This window comes from Pollicipes pollicipes, unplaced genomic scaffold (genome assembly GCF_011947565.3).
Source record: "Pollicipes pollicipes isolate AB1234 unplaced genomic scaffold, Ppol_2.1 Scaffold_4002;HRSCAF=4701_pilon_pilon_pilon, whole genome shotgun sequence".
Lineage (NCBI taxonomy): Eukaryota > Metazoa > Arthropoda > Thecostraca > Pollicipedomorpha > Pollicipedidae > Pollicipes > Pollicipes pollicipes.
In genome coordinates this window covers 40898464-40915692 of record NW_023596420.1, presented here as the reverse complement: position 1 = coordinate 40915692, position 17229 = coordinate 40898464, and the positions used below count along the sequence as shown (strand labels likewise).

At 50.1% G+C, this 17229-nt stretch overlaps 1 long non-coding RNA gene across 1 annotated transcript; it reads left to right on the top strand.

Moving 5' to 3' along the window:
• Positions 1–1761: 1761 nt before the first annotated feature.
• Positions 1762–3275, top strand: LOC119093581 (uncharacterized). The gene is made up of 3 exons (XR_005093639.1): positions 1762–1911; positions 2281–2376; positions 2838–3275. It is a non-coding gene; the product is annotated as an uncharacterized LOC119093581 (long non-coding RNA).
• Positions 3276–17229: the final 13954 nt, after the last annotated feature.

Sequence of the window (17229 nt, the reverse complement as noted above, 5' to 3'; positions counted from 1 at the left end):
CTGCTGCAGTCGAGCCGGGGTGACCAGAGCACCGCTCCTGCGGCTGAGCCGGGGTGACCACAGCACCGTTCTTGCGGCTGAGCCGGGGTGACCACAGCACCGCTCCTGCAGTCGAGCGGGAGTGACCAGAGCACCGCTCCTGCGGCTGAGCCGGGGTGACCAGAGCACCGCTGCTGCAGTCGAGCCGGTGTGACCGGAGCACCACCCTTGTGGCTGGGACGTAGTGGCGCAGGAGCAATGTTCTGGTGCCCCTCGCTCCAGAAATCGCGAGCGCGCTGGATCAAATCTTGTGATGCAATTTGTTTCACCAATCGATTCTGCAAAAGAATGGATGTTTTCATGCAAAGATGGGATAGTCTTATTCACTTTTGTACACATTTCGATCTACCCTATTCACCACTAATGATACCCTTACTTTTTGGGCAAAGAGCCCCCTTGAGTAAAACACTAGGGGGCACATTATTGTTCCCGGTCAAGAGCTGAGAGGCCTTTCCGTCCCACTGCGGGGTGTCTTCCAGCCGCCATTCTGGCGACACGAAGCGGAATCCCCTGGTCAATCCGACGGCCCTTAGAGGGATACATCACATCACATTGGTCTCCGTTCAGACGCGGGAGACCTTCTGATCGGCGCGGTTGGCGCCGGACCGACACAGGAACCTTCGTTGACGTAACAAGATCTCTTATCGCAGCAGGTGGTCCAATAATTGGCACATAGACTGTTGACTGTTGAGCCAATTCTTAATGAATAATGAATATATTTTTGTAACAGAACAAGCAGTAGAAAAGTACCCATATTTCATCTCATACTAAGCCATCAGTCAGCTTTCTATCGCTAAGGTAAACATTTTTGTCTTCAAGTAAATGAGCCATCGTTTTTGAATTATGATGAAAATATTGAGAGATAAGAATGAAAACGTCATCAAACACATACTAGATCGTAAGATGTCAGCAAAATGTACGCACATATACCTTCATGAACCTCCCAGCACCTATGCATCACTGATCCCAATTTACTGGAGGAATGCTTTCGATCACATTGGCTTTACGTCACGCCGGATCCTTACGTAATTGAAACATCCTGTCTTCCAGAACAAAACGTCTCTTCGAAATCAATGGGACCTCATTTTCGTCCGGAGAGCTGCCTCCTGTTGTACAGCGGCTTGAAATCACCCAACTTATCTGCGTGCCGAAACCGTTCCCCTTACTGGGATGATCCACCCTCGCCAGGACACGTGCAGGTCGCCCTTCTACAATGCGGCAACGTGTCCTCCGTAGTTAGCATGGGCTCAGCGCGGCTGGCCGCTACTGGCGAGACGTCCGCTCGAACCCCGTCATCTGGACAGGCTCAACACGGCGATCGCGAACGCTCTGTAGAAATGACTGGCTTGAAATATTGATGCGAGCTGCGATGATTGAAAAGCAATACTCTGCTGGCTGTGGCATCACCTTCGGATTCCTTCCGTTCTCTCTACCCGTAATCTCATACTGTAGAAATAGTATGGCCCGACAGACTTCTCGTCGCTTAACCGACGACAGTTAACCCAAAGAAACCGAAATGTTCTCCAGTTATAGCAGGCTGCAGCACGTACCCAACGAGGAACTTCAAGGGCACTACATTCCGAAACTGCCGAAAACACGTCTCCGACAGCCACGATGGGACACGCCACCTGCCAAGCTATTCTGGTCGTTGGACGCCGGCGATGCATTCTGGGCAGGGCCGGTCCTGAGCAGGCCGCTGCCGACCGACGTTCTGCGCAGCGGCCCTGTACCGGCCCGCACCGGATCAGTGCTCGACGATCAGCGTCGGCGGCAGCGTTCCGGCTCATTCGCTGTAGGAGAGACTTCGAGAAAGGACATCGGGATAGCAGGGCCGCCGCCACCACACCGCAACGATGGGCAAGGGAGGACCAAGTGAGTACTCGCGTATTTTTCGCGAAGCCCGCGCCTGCATGGGCTGTTCTGTTTCGTTTTGCGGTAATCATAACTTTACTGCGGTCGATCGTGTGCACGTGTTATGTGGGCTGTGAGTATAGAACTAAAAGTTGTCCAAAATCGAAACTCCTATCGGGTTGGCGACCACCAGGGTGGGTTTAAGGAAAAGCTGTAACATTCTATCCGAAAATGCAATCTGTGCGCGACCCCCATCATACGTCGCCACACATCACCGGAGCTATTCAACTAATCCGCGAATGGAAGGCGTCAGGAGTCGAACCAGACCTGCAGAGGTGGCGGTGCCCGTGCAAACTGTGGTCGGCTGAACGCAGCTAATTTCGTTCGTAGAGAAGGGAGCCGCCGCGGCACCCGCCGCTCCGGCTACCAAGAGCGAAGCGAAGAAGGGTGAGAAGGCGCCCAAGGAGGCCAAAGGTGGAAAGAAAGGTACGGGAGCTGATTGTAGTGATTTTCGGCTCACCTCTTTTACAAAGCAAAGCCCGGTGGTGGAAGCGGCTTGCTTTGCTTGTTGGTTTGTGCGAGGTCCAAAATCTGGCAAGGTAGGCATTGATGATGTGCCCCCGCTGATGTCAAAAGGCAAGACGCTCCTGGTGAATTAATCTCAGGGCTGCTACCTGTCTTAAAGACTAAAATTTGCAACCCATGGTAAGATGCGTCGTAATTTGTCGGCGATTATTTGTCTACAATGCAAATAGGCCCATTTTAAAGTCTGGGAAACACGTCACTTCCTAGCCCTTCTCACGTTTTAGCCTCCTTGACGGTTTGGAAAGTTCCACTCATGCTATGGTCTCGTCGGGATAACTCGGCCATCGTTGTATCATGACAAGGTCTCGCGGCATGCGCGTACCCCTCGACGACAGGCGTCTTCAACAGCTGCTGTGTTGCAGGTGGCAAGAAGTGACGGCGGCGAGTCGTGATGCCACGGCGTCCACATCTGCTGGCTTCACTGGGCGACGCGCTCCTGGCTTCGCTGCCGATCGTGGTCGAGACGCATCATAAAGCGCCCGTGAGCTCGGTCCGAGCCGGTCGAAGACAGAGCTGTTCGCCCTATTTCGTTGTGTTCAAGGCTGTGTGACAGTTTGCTGTTCCTCTATCGTACCTGTCTGGCACAAGAGGCACTGCCGAGTGCCAGTTGGGGCACGCGGGCGTCTATCGTAGAACGAAGCAAACGCGATGTACTGTGGTCACGCTCACAGTCGAACGGCCGTTGTGCGCTCATCGCCGAGGCTACTGAGCTTGTGTGTAGTGCTTCTTACAGGCAAGATGGCCTACCTTGATTGTCCAGTGTTCAGTGTCACCAAATAAATGAGGAGTTGGTACTTGAATGGTTATCATTTCAGATATGCGCCATTGCATATATGGTCAGGTTTTGAAATTTCTACGATGCTCTTACTCCTTACCGAGTGGTAAGGAGCACGAGCATCACAAAGACACAAGTGGTCAATGAAGTAAGGTTACTGGCTCGAATAGACAACATTTATCAATAGTTACACGGATATGTTCGATAAACTTTACCGTGGGGTCAGCTTCGGGCCTGCGATAGTCCGTGGACGAAGTGTTCCCGGTTCCTTACATACTTAAGTGAGGCTCGCGCCACGCGACATTAATGAGCTCAACAGGAGAATTACGGGCTCTGTATAAAAAACTAGCTGCAAATTTTGATGTCGCCTCTTTGATGATTTAAAGTAAATTATTTTTCGGCATCGCCTCCATCATTGCCATTATCATCATCTTCACCATCGCCTCCGGACTCTTTCCCCTCGCCATATGTAACCTCAAAGCTAAAAAATCAAGTTTCGCCGCGCTCAACGGGAGCCGCACACATTTTGCTCCCCGGATGTAGGTGCGGAATTCTGGGCCCGGCTGGGTTGAGCCGTGGCGGGCGTTTTTTCGTTCCCCCCCCCCCCCTAAATCTAAACTTACATCCCAAGCGACGTGAATGTGCTTCTGAATGGAGGCTGGGTCAACGAGGCTCGTTCAGCTGACTTACGGCCATTCGACGCTAATCAAGAAACATGAAACGCTCTATTATCTCAGCCGGCGATTTTTGTTAGCGGCCAAAGACAAGCTTATTTTGAAAAATGGCTTGGCAAATAAAATCCAATAAGTTTAGATCAATGCTTTACACAACATGTTAGGTGATAGGGAGGTAGCCCAACGTGTCTCTTCAACTCATCAAGTCTTTTTAATAGAATTGGCACAACAATTAAGTACACTTCAGGTGAAAAAGTGAGGCGACTGCAGTGAGCTTCAGATCATGTCAGATCTTGTGATGACCTTGTGCACGCAAGTATAAATGATACATTTCGGACACAAAATGCGATGCCAGGTCCAAATGGCTAACCACTTGATCAAATGCAACCTATTCAAAGATAAGTCGTGAATATCTGAAAATTGTCAGTTTTTAGCGCAAGGCATAATGTCCCATTAACTTGAAAATGAGACCTCATGACCTGAAAAACCCTGTTTTCAAAAACACTACAAGTGGGAATAACTCAAATAACGGGGGAATTTTTTTGGTCTTTACGTGACATCACTGTGACCTCTCGACATCAACGCATGCAAGACCGGCAACCGTTGTGTACAAATATAATACGTGATGATCGGTAAGCGGGGCAACCTAGCCTGTTGAAAACAATATAAACATGTTTTAGTTGTTGGCAGATATAAACCTGTACTCACCTGCTTTATTTATATGTACGCACCACCTGAATGCACTTTTATGCCCCATATGATCGAACAATGGGCACCACTCAACTCGGCATTACATTTGCTGTCCGGAAATGCATGATTTGTGCTTCCTTGCTGAAGGTCATCACGCGACCTGACATGATATCATTATCTCATTTGCCCATGCACAAATTTTCTGAAAGGTGGGTGAAAATTTAAGTTTTTAGGAAGTGTTGTCATGGATTGCCCAGACAAACACCACATTCATTGATGCCAGATAAACATGTCAGGCAGTGCAGCGCGGTTTCGAAGGTCTCGATGACAGGACAGCTCTATTTCCGCGGCCGGTTTCTCCCTGGCTTGCCGATGGCTCAGGCCCACATCATTGCCGCAACAAGAGAGGCCTCGGCTTGCAGTCCTGAACACGACGAGGGTCTCGAGCCGCCTCATCGCAGCGGAAGGAATGCGAGCCTTTCCGCCTCGGAGGTCCGGCTCGACACTGTGAGCCCCCGCAGCGGCCGTTTTCCGGCTAGAACCGGATCGGAGCTCGCCGGCGATCGAAGTGGGGTTCGGCGCGGCGCGAGCTGTGTGGGGCAGCGGCGGCGTCCTGGATCTCATTCGCTGCTAGATGGACTTTCAGGAGGGACGCCACAGCGACAGGACTGCAATCACGCCGCAACAACGGCCAAAGGAGGATCGACTGAGCACTCACGTGTTCCGTCCGGGGTCCGCGCGGGCAAGCGCTACCCTGTTTCGTTTTGCAGACTGCATAACGTTGTTACCTTGCATCGTGCGCGGGTATAGTATGTGCTGTGAGTTCAACCCGATGACGCGTGATTTATTCAAAAACGCCGAGCTGGTCCTTTGCCTCTTGGTTGTCGACTGCCGGCGTTCGTTTGTGGCAGCGTGGTGCTGCTAAACGCGCAGCCTGCGTTTATCGCAGTCAGCTTCGTTTGCAAGTTAGCCCTTCCTTGTTTGCAAATTGAGCGTTTCAATCTTTGATGAAGTGGCAGTATGCACACACATATGACGTTGACTATTGCTGCTGAATGAAAGCCCTGCAGATAGAAGCTACGATTGACCTACCACAAGGTCGTTTCCTATTTGAAATGCAAGGTGTGCGAATATCATGCTTGTTGACTTGCAACGCCATAGTTCTAGGATTTAATTCTTCTTAATGTGGTGCCGCTGGCCTTCTTTCTGCCCCGGCCCTATGCCTCCGTGTCTTCCAATTTTGAAATAAGACTACCTTACGCGGAGCATATCCCTGCCCAGTGCGACAGTCGCCGACTTACTCCATGTCCCATGATGAGCTTCCTCCATGTCCCATGATGAACTTCCTCCATGCTCCGTTTCCAGTTCCTCCTCACCCCAATTTGAAACCCCCACGCCTTCTGTCAGCGGAGTACTGCAATACTTAAGCCACCTTCGCCATGGGGCGCAAAAACCACTGGAGAAGCTCGGCCGAATACGTCTATGGGGGTCTATGAGGCGTTGAATCAGGCCCGCAGAGGAGACGTAGTATGTGCAGGCTCCGGTCGGTTACACACAGCTAATGGGAGCCTTCGTTCGCAGAGCAGGGAGCCGATGCCGCCATTCTGGCCGCTAATTGTGAACAGAAGAAGACAGAGCAGGCGCTTAAGGAGGCCGAGACGGGGAAGAAAGGTGCGAGGCAGGAGTCGGCGCACTGAGATAGGTTTCGGTTCTTCTCTTTTGCAAAGTTAATCCCGACAGAGGAAGCGACTCGCTTTGTTTGCCCTTCGGCGTAAGTTCCAAAGTGAAGTCAAGGCTTCGACGGGTCTCCTGTTGCATCAACATTCGGATAACTTTCTGCGTTCGGAGGTAGAACTTCTGAAGGTCTTTTGGATGCAGTGCAGATGGATGGATGCGTGCTTGAAGTTTTTTAAACATTGCGCATTGGCCCACTCTTAAAAAAGAGAAAGCTCCTTGCCTTCTAGCTCCTCTAACAATATGACAAACTTCACCCACGGACAAGGCATCCATCACGGTCGTCGGTACAACATGGCGACTTAACACGTGTCTTAATAGACGTCCCTGCTTGGGCGACAACTGCATTCTCGCAGTATGCGCATACCCCTCGACAACAGGCGTCTCCAACAACTGGTGTGCTGCAGGTGGCCAGAAACGACAGCGGCGAGTCGCGCTACCACGGCGTCCGTATACGCCTCATTTCGTTGGGTTCAAGGCTGTGGTGAGTTTGCTGTTTCTTTGCCGCCCATCGCAGGATGAAGTAACTCCAGCTCACTGTAGTTATGCTCGCAGTCGCGCAGCATTGTTTGATCATCGCCGAGGCCACTGAGCTTGTACACAGTTATTCTTACATGTAAGAAGGCGTGCCATGTCTGCTCAGTGTTCAACAACGCAACGAAATGAATGAAGAGTTGGTACCTGAATCACTGACATCTTTTTTACACGCATGTAAGTACGTGGCTGGCAGGGGTGTAGTTTCATTTTCAGGCGGGGGACGAGACCCTGCCCCATTCCCAACACTGAGAGCAGTGTGCCAAATTCGCGAAGAAACACGTTTTTGCTGCATTTTAGCGGTGGGCTGCGCACCACCTTCACTACCTCGGAGTCGCCAGCATATCCTGCAAGACTACAGCCCTGGTGGCTGGTCAGTCCTTAAAATGACTGAGCTATACATTCTCGGTTTCGAACAGTTCATTCACAACAGGATATTTGGCCGACTGGATAATAATTTGCATGTTAGATACACGGAAGTTTCGCCATATATTGCAGAGTAACCTAGCATTTTTCCCTGCAAGAGCGTCTCAACGGAGTTTTGGTTTTAGCACTTGTAAAGTGCAATAGAAATGATAATCTGTGAGGCGGCAAAACATTCATTGGTTTTCGAGACATGCCAGCCGTTAGTTTAAAACGTCACAAGACGTACGTCGAATAAAAGGTGAGTGGTGATATTTCCTTCGTGCTCCACCTACTCGGGCTGAATGTGCTTTTTGAGATCCAGAACATATTTTGAGAGCAAACCAAGGGGGGATTTGCGAGCAAGCCACGGGGAAAAGGGGATTTGGGCCAGTCGAATTCCGGATGACGAAAAAATGAAATCAGCGTATTTTTCCGACCTTGATGTCATGCTGACAGGTGCAGACGATATTTAATTTCGGGTTTGTTTTTCAGCTAGAACCAAGTTATCTTCGTTAAAACCAAGTTTAGACCCGGACTGCAAAATGGAGTTGGCTACAATATGGAAGTGTACAGCATTTCTACACTTGCTCCGTGTTCAAATGAGGTTGTCACGTAATATGCTATCTACAAAAAAAAAAACGCACGTCTGTCTGTAGGTACGTCCATTTTTTGTCGTCTTTCGCTTTGTGACTCATGTGCAGGTCAAGCAGAAGACAGTCGAGAGATTTCACAGCGCGCATGCGCAGCTGACGACTCGATACCGGGGTGTTCACGGGGAGGGAGAGGGGACAACCCGGTTTACTGATGGGAAATTTGACGGTCACTTATGGGGTTAGTGGGTTTTCCCCCAAGATAACATGTGTAAATAGGCCCTGTTGGGATAACAATCAACTCGTTCAGTACAAATACAGCCAACGATCTTCTTGATGACCCAAATCCCTTCCACAGGTTGGGCCCATGTAGGCGGTCAGCAAAATATCCGGGAAAAATGCTTGAGGATGAACGAACATGCATAGCCTTGAACCAGATAGCGCTTTTTCGCCTCGGCTCCGTTTTCCATCGCATGATCAGCTTACTTCTGAATCGGCTCGTTTACGGACTGAAACTGGTCATCTCTGTTCAGCCGACTCAGATTACAGTAGATTGGCAATCATTAATGCGGTGGTATTTCTCGGTTCAGTGTCACTTAACCCTGTGATTCCAGGTCCTAGCGATCAAAATCCGTCGTTTGCTCGGCGCTGCCAAACGGCCTGCCAAAGCTGACTGTCAATGCACCGCAGCTGAGACAAAATCGCCGACTCAAACAGCTCTGATTTCGGCACCCACCGCGGCTGAGGCCAAATCGTTGACTCAAGCAGTTCTGATGGCAATGACGGACACATTGACACTGACACTGTCACTACGATACCATGAAAGACCATCAGGGCTGGACAGAGGCGTTGCCGATTTCGTAAACGGAAGATCTGAAGCGGGAATTGTGCTGGAATGATCAAACGCGAGAGCGCTGCAGCTCCACAAAAGAATAAATCCCTGACGAATGGCGTGCGTGTAAAGAAAGCGGATCGTTCAGAACAGAGCAAATCCATTAGGCAAACGCAGAAATCACAGCAACAGGTCAAAATTGACTGAAATCTCACAAATGTCTCGGCGATACAATGATTACCAGGTTGGAGAACTGACAGAATGGCCAGGACTGGCGCGACTGACGCGAATTGACATGGATGATTCTTTACCAGTTCATCAACAAATCATGGACATTGCCGCCAGCCCGGCTGCCCTGCCAACCCTGTCCGTCTTCACCGACAAACAGCGAAGCTGCATACAGCCGTATGTGTGCTTCTGACCCCTGGGTCGATCGCCGCGCAGTTGGCGACACCCCCCCCCCCCCTCTCCCCGTGACCAAGCGCACCGGACCACTCGACTCCAGAATCAATACAATCGACAGATTAAGTGCGGGGGAGGGGCAATTGCGGCCAACATTTGTCTATGATGTATGCTGCGCGGGAATCTTTGAATGATGTCCTCAGTAAGGAAAGCGGATCGTTTCCTTCCTTTCCAACCATGAAGCAGCATACATAAAGGAAAAAATAAGGCGTAGTAGGCAGCACGTCCTGTTTGGAAACCACCTCATGCTATCGTGAAGCCATGATTATTTTCACCTAGACGGTGATTTGATTGAATTCGAATGGCTATCCTAACCAGGCCTGCGCAGTGACGAATTTCAAAAGCTGATACTTTGCACATTCTAACCGCGACTTCACGCAACTTTCTAAAATAAGAAGTGCATCTCAGAATATGATATTTCGCAACCACTGCTCGTAGCTACGCGTTGAGTTTTCCGCAATAAAAGGCGCAGTTACCTACAAGCTTGGTATATTTACTTCAAGGTACTTGCATTCAAGCCGTTTGATCAAGTGTAGATTTCTTGCAACACTGCAATGCGATCAAAATGCGACCTTGCAGTGGCAGTTGATGCAAGAAACGTGATATTCGCCAAATGCAAAAAATACGCACAACACGGGCGGAGACTGAGCCCAGATACCGGTGACCCCAGTCGTAACGTTTCAAAACCAACGCGGTCTGACGACCCTTGAGGATCGATGCGTGCAGCCAATCACGCACGAGAACGCAGGCTATGGTTCTACCCGTTTCGGAACGTTTTTTGGAAGTCCTATCTATGCGCCCAGAGGTGTTAAGGAACCAAGATGAAAAGTCAGACGCGCGAAAATCAATATACCACTTCAATTATTTTCTTCCTAAGGGTACGCCTGTGAGTAACAACCGACAGGATGCGACCAGTTTCGCGTTTTGAAAGTCAATCTTGAATACTACATGCCGTGGAATGAATCGAAGGAAACAGCCATGAAAACTGCACATGCCTGTCGTTCACCTCACTTCCACCAATAACCGATCAAATATTCAAGTTTACTCACAATTACCTTCAGCGGAAATGATAAGAGCCATTCTGTTTCGTCGTCTTAAATTGCCATGACAGGGCAGACCCATCGTTAGCTAATCGTGGAGTGATAGTCCGTAGAGAAGTACCCGAACGTCATCCCCAAGATCGCCCACATCGCCTGTCAGGCACGTGAAAGAGGGGCTTCCCCGGTCACTGATCAGATCCACATGTCTCTGGGTCCATCAGTCTTCGGTGTAGTAAAGATGCGTGCGCACATGATCATTGGTATCTGATGTCTGACATGGGCATAGGAACAGGGGGGGGGGGGCAGGTGGGTCATGCCCCCCTCACTTTTCAAAGTGGTGGGGGGGGGCAGCCGTGTTGACTGTTCCCCCCCCCCTCCCCTACTTTTCAGATTATTGCTGTGTTTAGCTTACTTTTGCACCACATTAAAATATACATGACGATGTACCTATTTCAACAGCCATCTTCCTCAAGATGCGTCATCTTTTTCGTTTGCTTATTGACTATCGCCTAATATCACAGCCGCAGGCCGACGCCACGCGGCCTATGGAGACTGCAACGCCGGGCGTTCAGCCTTTGGTGCAATGACTTGCGAGCGCGTATATTCAAAACCACATTGCATAATTTTTATCAGTAATCAATTCTGACTGAATCCTGAACATTTTAAGACGAACAGCGATTAGCCATGTTATTACAAGCTTGGGACCCCATTTCATCTACAATCTACGTTCAGGGATTCCTCAATATCTCCGAAGAAAACGGAAAAAACACGGAACTAGAGCCTGTGTGACAATTATTGGACCACCTTTGGCGATCAGCGATGTTCTTGCGTCAATGAGGGTCCCTGTGCTGATCCGGGGCCAACTGCGTGGGTCAGAAGGCCTCTCGTATCAGGGAGGGAAACAATGTGACATGATATATACTTCCAATGGCCACCGGATCGACCAGGAGATCCCGCCGCGTGTCGCTAGAATGACAGCCAGAAGACGCTTCGCGATGGGACGGCGTAAACCTTCAGCTCTTGATCGGAACCGGTAATGTACCCCTGGTGTTCTACTCAAGGGGCCCCTTACCCGGAAGGTAAGAAGGGGCCCCATTATTATTGAGTAGAGTGAAGGTCTCATTATTGCTGAATAAAGTAGGTCGAAATGAGTTTAAAAGAACGAGCAAGGCCATCCCATGTTGGCCTAAAACGCTCATTTTTCAGAATGAATTAGTGAAAAAGTGCATCAAAAAGTTTACACATGCCCGCCCGCAAATTCAAAAGCAAGGACAGCGATGGTCTGGATTGCGTCTTCCGTAAAACCGAACGACTTCGGCCCCTGCATGTGCCACCAGACGGCGGGCGCCGTGCTAGTCTCTCTTCTGGACAAATTAAAAGTTACAGAAACATGAAAAAATAGAGAATCTATCTTCATTCTTCCAGTTTCACCACCAGATTCCGGCACCACTTCGCGGTGTTTTAGGGGCCAACCCGGTCTTATCATCAGTCTAAAAATTGCACACGTGAAATATGCGCACAGACTGCCTTGTAGATGTAAGATTTGATGTCCTGAAGCGTGCAAACGTACTTCTCACAGAAGCGTCATCATTTTCGCCCACCCGTTGGCCACGGCTCAGTATTAGCCGTTGAGCCGACGCTGCGAGGCCAACGGAGACTGCAACGCCTGGAGTCGAAGTTTTTTCTACTAAGATTTGCGAGTACGCATGCTTAAAATTATGTCACCTAACTTTTATTACTAACCAATTAAAGTTTTTAAAGGTAATAATTTTAGAACCGTTAACATTTTTGTCCACCAGTGGACCATGGCGAAAAGTTACCCACTTAGCGCTCCGCGGACTGCAGAGACTGCAACGCAGGTTGTCGAGGTTTTTGTTGCTAAGATTTGCAAGCGCGCATGTTAAAAACCACGTTATTTGAATTGTATCACTAATCGATTCTGACCGAATGTTGAATATTTCCAGACAAACATGGCTTGGCGATGATAATACGCAGTTTTGACCACTCGATCGACAATCAGAATTTTCACCCTCAAATTTCGATCAAACATCGATCTACAATCTACATTGGCGATGTCCTCAATGTCTGTAGAACGGAGATGAAACATTATGAAAAACCTTCTGAATTGTATCGAGTTTGAAAGAGTCTACTAAGCCATTGCAAATTAAGGACACCGGTGATTTATTCCATGCGGTCGTTAAACGCCTGATGGCTGCAGTTCATTGACCGTAACACGCGGTTGGAGTGGGGGGGGGGGGGGGGGCAATTGACTCGCTCCCCGAAGGCTTTTCCAGACTGGTTTCCGAACGGCGCGACGCAGCCACGCCAGGTTTTGCCTAGCTGTAGACAATTGAATAGCGGATCGCTTGGCATAAAAAGATTAGATGCACTTTATAAGGCCGCTGACCTAAGGCAGGTCAAAGTCAGGCCATGGTTTGAGCGAAGGCAACTTCTAGGGAATCGTTCAATATGATGCAGCAATAGAGTGTTAGACGAAGCCATACATCTCTGAGATGCTTTCTTAGGCAACACAAATATTGAATGAGCAAATTACGTTGACCTAAGGTCAGGTATAAAGGTCAGACCAAGGCCAAAACCAACCTGTTTTATTACTCTAGGGCTTGCTGTATGTGATAGTTTCTTGTGTTCATTTCGAATTTGTTGATACCAGGAACCGCATTACACATCGTCCATGGATTAATTATGACTCAGAATAGGTCATTAACCTAAAATGACCTAGGTCAACATTTTGTTTTTAGAAACATACTGCCTAGCATAATTTTTCCCCGTTATTCAAATGCAAAACTCAGAGCAGTCTTGTATGATTTTGGTCACCATGACCTTCAAAAGGTCAAACAAGGTCACTGACCTTAACTGAACATGTGACCTTTTGCTAAGAAACAGTTATCTAGGTTCTGGGGCACTTTAGAGACCAACCTGGAATTTGACCTTGTTTGACCTTATTTGACCCGAAAGTTATGACCTAGAAACCTCAAACTTTCACCTAAGTGAGTTCACGTACAGGCCAACACACTGTGAATTTGGTGTCTCTAGTCTTTTAGTTCCTGAGATCTCAGGAGGTTCAAATTGATCCCTCACCCGAGCGAAGGGTATCTAGCCGGCCACCCGGGCGCGTGATAAAAATGCAAACAGAATAGATTTCACGGTAGCTTCTGGTTTCTGTTCTGGTGACAACGTAAAAATAGCAATGAAACGAAGAAAACCGTATCCCTTGTAAACAAGTTAACTATACCCATGGCTATTTTTTAGGGGGATCACCATGTTTTCAACCATTTGTTCCTCTTAGCAAGGATCTGGCTACCCCCTGCCTACACACAAAAGCAGATCAAGTCATCTACGTTGAATGACGGGCAATTAAATGTCCGTTGGACCAATTCATACCTAAAGTAGGCAGCTTACCGGCGGCATTTTTCTGGGATGGTGTGGTGTAGGGGAAGATAATTCGGAAAAAGGTACTTTTGCAGGTGTCCAACACATGTTTTGCACCCCAATTAGCAGTGCTGCATCGCAGTAGCAATGCTGAACCATCATACCATTAGTTCGCGGTCAGGCATTCGGAGACAGCCGGGCCTGGGCAGTGGCCACCGACGGTGGACGGGAGCGGGGCTCAGACAAGGAATATATGACAGGAGGGCCTTCATTCTGTGGCCTGGTTTTCAAAGAAGAATCTTCAATTCTATGGCTTTTGTCACATGGTTTTGGCAGTTTAAAGCTTCCGAATTCGTTTCCGCCTAAAATGCCGCGACAAGTCTTATCTCCTGAAAAGCAGGCAGCGAAATGAAGGCGCATGCAAAATTTGTGGTGCTGTGAGCTATTGAATCACTTTCAAAACTTCCACCAGCCTATGCTCAGGCCATATTTTGGCAACTGCCCTGTGGATACAGACGCCTCCTCAATGTCCCAAAATGCCTACCCGCTCGTGACATTTCGGCTCCCCAGGAAAGACAACGTTGAAATGGACGAATAATTTTGGGAAGCTGGATAGCCTTATTTCCCGGATGACATGGATGATTCGCATAGGCAAGAGTGTACACCAGTGGGAAATAGCTCTAGATGCATATATGGAATAGCTGTCACTACATTTGAATAAATAGCGATAACCACCACCACTACCCTCCTCCCCCCCCCCCCCCCGGTCATCGGGCTTGTTTTCCAGAAAAAAGTTGGTGAAGTACGCCCTGAGCTTGCACCCCCTTCCACTTTTTAAAACGTTCCTACGCCTGTGATGTCTGATACCACTTACGTCGTCCCATGCCGCACGAAGGCGTTATTTTTAGCATCCAATCCTTGGATTTTGGATTTCGGCTTACCAAGGTACACCACTATGTTCTGCAGTCGGGTTCGCACATAACGCATCATCTGTGTGTGTGCAACTCCGCTGGTGCCGCTGATATACACTAGCAGCTATTCCTACGGAAAAGGTTTTCGCATCAGCGTCTGCACGTTTCCTGTAGGTGGCGACGGCGCGGGTCCCTTCCCGCTGACGAAAGCGCTCAGCTCGGGGTCGCGGTTACCGCCGCCAGCGCCAAGCGCGCCACGTGCCGGTTGATACCGGTTCGTCAGTTGGGACCGGCAGTTGCCAGGTGCCGCCACCAGCCTGCGGTAGATGTCACTGCGCCGCTGCCAGGGCGGCCGTCAAAACGGGCTAGTGCCGTGACTGCGGCCGGCGCCGCCGATGTCGGCGCCGACTCGCCGAGCGCACACCGGATGAAACCGGTTCGTCGGTTGAGACGGCGTCCACTCGGCGCCGCCACCGGCGCGACGTCCAAACTAATATTGCACTACGTATTTGCCCTGAGGTTGGTGGGGAGTGGACGTTCGGCAGAGGCAAGGGGAGTCAGGGGTAGCGATAACAAGCCGGTGCAAAGCGGTGGGGTAAAGTGAGTGCACGGTGGAAGGAGGGTGGGGTGCGGGGACGACGATAATGAATCACCGAAGCAGGCGAACGGTGCATGTTTTGGAACTGAACTTGCTTGCCGTCACCTTCGATCAGATATAGGAATAACAATCAACGATGCATTATTTTCGAGGAGCGTGATGCTATCACCGAAGCCGCACCAGACCACCATCGACGTTGAACCCATTGGGATAGACATCGGGAGATGGAACGGGCTTGCCGTCATTCAGATGGAGGAATGAGATGCATTCCTTTTCAGGAGCGTGGTGTCGGCACTGCCGCCGCGCCAGCCTGGCATCGGCATCACACACCCTCTCGATGAGCTGTACCCTCCCTTCACCGTTTCATCCCGCCTCATCGCAAGGCGTGTCAGGGGGCAGGACATCGGGGCATGTCATGTGACATGCCCCGTCACACCGGGAGCGTGCCGCGGAAGCATGAGGGCTTCATGCTTCCGAGGGCATGATCAGCTTCATGGTCACACTGGCGACAGCGCCGGCTTCGCACACACCTTAGTCGGATTTCAATTTCAACATCAACAACCTTCAGAAAAACGGCGAGCAACATGGCTTGAATCCAACGGTAGATGTCCGGATGTCAGCCCGCAACAGCCCACGGCTGGCGGTCGTACCGGCCGGCTGGCGCCGACACACCGCGTGCTCAGTACAGGTGCGGCAATTTCCGGGGCTGGGAGGGCTCGGCGCTGCCAGACTAGCTGCTGCTCGCGCGACGTGTCTCTAAGATGTTTCTAATTTGTCTCTAATGTCTCACCGTCGACACGAAACGTCTCGCTGTGCCATACTCTCAGGCTGATTGTGCGTTCAGCTCCATCGCATTGGACGCAAGGTGAACATAACGCATAAGATGAACAGGAAGCAAACACTTCCCCACAGACTGCCAGGTGTTCTTTTGATGTGACCCAGGTAGAGGCTACCGTTGGCGCGAGCTGCAGCTGGCGCAGCCAACATACGTGGTCTGACGCCAAGATTGATGACAAGGCAGACGTAGCAGGAGCGGCCCTCGCCCAGGTCAGTGAGTCCATCCCGTGGGGTGCGTTTGGTCGAACGCAAACGTGACATTATTTCACGCGTCAGCAAAGCCCCTATCGAAGTCAAGTCGGACGATTACATTACAAATTCATAAAAGGTTGGACTATTACAAGCTCATGGAAGATTTGCTACCCGACTTCACCCAGACAATTTTTGTAAAAAAAAATACGGCAGGCCCATGCTGCTGCCGCCCTATAAATTCACTTCGACAGGAAAGGGGTTTGGCGCTGGCAATAACGCTAACTTCAGTTGAGGCACGCATTTGTTTCGCTGAGGCAATCGGGCCTCTACGGCAGGGTTCTCGGACCAGCCTGCACCCCAACAACTGGAGTCCGCGTCTTTGACCAGTCGTATTCGGAGTAGGGGACCTCAAACTTGCAGCGGGCAAACACGATTTACCGGACACGACCACGAGGAATCTGTTCGTGACTCGAAGACAGCAGACACCGACGGCGTCACACTCCGATCTCCGCAGCCGTTGCGACCGTAGTGAGAATACGGCTCGCCCCGGAGTCCCTCAGTTCGCTATAACGTCTCCATGGCTGTTTTGACGACGGCGTCACGTATGGATTGTTTTAGGAAGTTTTAAACAATTCCTTTAAATAAAGTCCTAGGCGATGCCAAGCCGTGATGCCCAGCTTAGCTAACCCGTTTTCTGGACGATAGGTAGCAGGGCCGGACACCGTCGGCGAATCCGCAGTCGTGACCACATCGTGAACGGAATGCATTTATGCATCCCAGATCCACGGTCGGAATGTCCTGGCGTGCGTTTTCAAGAGTGACCCCCCTCGCCGCTGACCAGCCGGCCCCGCGGTCAAGCAGTCGACCGATGGCTGCTCTGAAACACACCCCGTCTTAGCAATGCACGCTTCTCTAATTCGGGCGTTGTGTGGGACGGGGATGGTGAATTACGAGCACCCATCACTTTTTCTAAATGCCAGCAAGAAATTTGAGGAAAAGAACATGACCTGAGGCCACTCGAAGCGCATGTACTCATACAAAATTTTCCGAAAAAAGTCGAATCGTTCTTCAACGTCACACAGTCCGCTTC